Raw genomic sequence first — 3,845 nt, 5'->3', positions numbered from 1 at the left:
CAGCACCAGCAGCAGCACCCAGCTCGGCCATGTTTCAGGCTCTTCGTGGCGCCCGGGGCTCACAGGCCAGCGTTGCTGCCAATCACGCAGTAGCCGCAGTCCTGCCGCCCACCAGTCTGAGACGGGGCGGGGCCTCCACCGCGCCTTCCCATTGGGTTTCTCACGCGCCAGAGAGGGGCGGGGCGAGGCAGTGGGCGGAGCCTGGGCGGGCTCTCAGTCACCAGCCTGGCTCGCGTCACTTGCGTGGGCGACCAGATCGGTGACGCATGCGGGAGAGCCTCCTCCAGGAGAGGGCGCTCCTTGGTCGGGTTCTCCCTGGGAGGACGAAGGGGAGCTTTGGGCACTGAATGGAACTGGGACTTGTGTCCAGTCTCCCAGAGCTGTGCTCCATCTCCTGTTTCCCACACAACTGGAGTTAAAGGGGAATTTCTTGAGTTCGAATCCGACCCCAACAGTCACTAGCTGTGTGATTTGGGGCGGGTTACCTAACCTCACTTGCCCTCACTTAATGGGAATAATGAGAGCACTTTCTTCATTGGGTTGTTAAATACCTAATACAGTGCCTGGCACATAAAAAGCACTATGTACGAATAAAAGTTTATTGTTATTATGCTGGGCCCTGCTATTTCCCCCTCCTCCTCCCCTAGACAGCCTTTGGCCTTCATGGAAGGCTCTGTGGCTCCTTTCTGCCCTGTCCACTCACATTTCTTTGCATCTCTCAAAATAATCTGGAATGAAATTTGTCAGCTGGTCATCTCCCATATTTTTAAAGCCCCCAGCTCAGTGAATGCCCACATCCGCAAGACCTGCTGATCAGATTAAGTGGGAAGGAGCTGGAGGGTGGCTAATGCCCAAGGAGTGGGGAGCCAGTGGCAGGCAGCGGCTACCAGCCTTCCTCTGTCCTCTCCAGGGTCTATCCCTCCCCCTGCCATTTCCTGAAGGGTGGGATCAGGGTACAAGTCTAGAGGCAGGGAGACCTGGGGACCTAGCAGGAAGCAACTACAGTCAGCTGAGTGACAGGAGAGGGCTCAGCTCTGTCTGGGAGGAGGGGGTGGGCAGGAATCTGGGCTAACAGGAAGGGACCCCGGCCTGGCCTTGTGGGGTAGGGCCTGAGGCCTTATTGAACAGTTTGTAATTCCAATCTATTCTGCGGACACGGAGCCTCGGAGCCTCAGAGCCTCTGAACTTGAGCTGAAGGGACAGCCAGCCCTGACCCAGGGGCCCAGGGGCCCAGGGACCCAATGACAGGCAAAGCACCTTAAGACCCCCTCCTCCTGCCCCTCCCATGGGGCTGCTGCCTTGGGCCCTTCTGGCCGCTGAGGGCTATAGGGACTTTGGGTTGTTTTCTAAATCTTTTTCTCTTTTTGTTTTTCTTTCTTTTTAAAAAATTTCATTGCAATCACAGCCCCAGCTCAGACGTTCAAATTTTTGTGGGTTCTTTTCTGTGGATCTTTCCTAGGACTGGGGAATTTGGCGGGAGAAACCACGGCAGTGTGGTAGCCTCCCCCACCCTCCCCATATCCTCTGCTCCTGAGAATCAGGAAGAAACCAGCCCCTGTGTATTCTGGAAGAAAATTCCTCTTCTCCACCCAGCCCGATGGAGCCAGTACTCTAAGCAGCCCATTCCCAACTCAGCAGCTCTGTCTACGGCACAGGGTGGGACGCAGAGAGATTGGCAGGGCCTTGAGGGCAGAGAAGAACATCTCAAGGGGCGATAGAGTCCATCCGCCTACATAAGAGGACCTGCTGGCCAGCCCTCAGCCCATGGAGATGCTGCTGAGCACGCAGCAGCAGGCTCCAGCCTCCCAGCCCACATCCCCCCCTGATCATGGTGCCTCCCAGGCACCCTCTAATGGAAAAGCTGGAGGCTGGGATGGCAACAGAGACTGCTGTGGGGAAGAAAGGGCCGAGTGGTAGAAACTTCTGGAAATGTGGACTCAAGCTCAATACAAGGAAGTACTTCTCCCAGAGGGCACTGTCTAAATACTAGCTTGCTGCCTGAAAAGGGAGGGAGCTCCCTGTCTTAGGTGTACAAGCCCAGGGTTGGGGGTGGGGGGCAAGTAAGGATGTGGAGGGATGGGTTGCTACAGTGAAGGAGTGAACAGCTCTCTAAGGGTCATTCCTGCCCAGAGTCCCTGGGTTCTGTGAGGGAGGCTTGTGCAGGTCAGGGGCTGAAAATGGGACTAAAGAACCCTTCTTGGGGGGCGGAGCGTGCAGAGGTGTGGGGGTGTTCAGAGGAGACCATAGGGCCTGGGGCAGACTCAGACACTGCATGCAGCAAGAGCCAACCTCCTGATCGTGGGGGAAACTTGGCCATAGATCCCAGCAGGGCCTCAGCCATATGTCAGTGCTTGGAAAACAGGTTGGAAAATGCGACCAATTGACAGACACTGGCCCCACTGAGCCACGGACAGGCTGGCAGGCAGTGGAGGCCGAGGCAGCCGCCACACGAAGCATCTCACTCTGTGCAGAAATGTACAGCGAGCCAGGCAGCTTCACCCGATGGCCTCCCTGCCCTAGAGCAGAGGGCTCTCAGTGGGAGCCGTGCAGGATACTGGGCAAGGGGTGGGAGTGGGTGGGGGCGGGGCAAGAGCGTCTCAACCCCACTGTTCCAGCTGCCTGAGCAGCAGACCCTGGGGTGCGAGGTGAATCTTAATCAGAGGCCCCCTAACAAATATCGCCAATGAAATCTGAAGTTCAAAGGTTTACCTCTCCAGGAAGGGGAGACGGGTTGGCATCTGCTGCATCCAGCAGGGATGAAGGCCTTGTCCCACAGGACCCACCAACTCCTGCCCCAGAAAGGGGGGGCAGCCTTGGAGGACAGAGGCGCCCTCCAGTCTACTCCCCTCTAAGATTCTCCAGTAAGAAAAGGAGGGCATGTAGGAGGCAGCCAGTGGATGATTCTCTCTCATCATTGATGTTTCTATCTCTTTCTCCCTCTCCCTTTTTTTAAGCTACTGGGATGGCATAAATCTGGAGGGTTCCAGATCTGCCACGTTGGGCCTGACAGATGTGAGCTTACCATGAGCGCGGGCCTGGGGGAGTCTAGTGGTCCTAGCCCTCAATGGATGAGACTGTCAACACAGGAGCTGATGACTGCCAGTTCTAGAATGTTCCCATTCTAAGCTCATGTCCACATTGGGAGTCCACTGGCACATGAGGATGCAGATGCCGCACTGAGACCTTGGCCTCCTCTTCCTGTCACTTCTGGTCCCTGTGCTAGGGTGGGGACCATGGCAATCCCAGGCCAGGGCAGCTGGAGAGCCAGCCCTTGAGAGGGGCAGGTGGCTCCCTGCCCATGGGACACCTAGGCAGTGCTGGCCTCACACACAGTCCTGGCCCTGCCTGGGGTTTCCTGCTTTAGAGCCCCACCGCCACTTCCTGCCTCTGAGGGGCTCCCCAAGCCAAATGGATGCCACCCACTCCCAGGACACAGGCTCCTGCAAGAGCACATTGCACATGCCCAGAACCGCCCCCCCTCCACTTCCCCATCAGATCCCAGCCCATTCCTAGGGCCTCTCCCCTCTGAGGGTGAATCTCACTTGAGGTACGAGGCGTTTGCAGGGGTGTGGACAGATCCAGGCTGTGTGTGCCCAGTGTACCCACAAGTGAGCCCTTGCCCCAGTGGAGGCAGGGGTGGAACCCACACGGATAGGGGCAGAGGCCAGGGCCGGGGTCTTCACACCCCTTGCTCCAGGCCCCACACATGGTGGATGCTCAGGCCTCGTCTCCATGGGGTTTTGAGTTCCTCTCCCTCCCGTTTGCAGCAGTCTGGGAGAGTTTGGGGCTCAGTGAGGAGTTGGAAAATGGCACGTGTGCGGGTGGGGACCTCAGCCTCTCCCCCC

The sequence above is a fragment of the Myotis davidii genome, unplaced genomic scaffold, assembly GCF_000327345.1.
Source record: "Myotis davidii unplaced genomic scaffold, ASM32734v1 scaffold462, whole genome shotgun sequence".
NCBI classification, from domain to species: Eukaryota; Metazoa; Chordata; class Mammalia; order Chiroptera; family Vespertilionidae; genus Myotis; species Myotis davidii.
Note: the sequence above shows the minus strand (reverse complement) of the source record.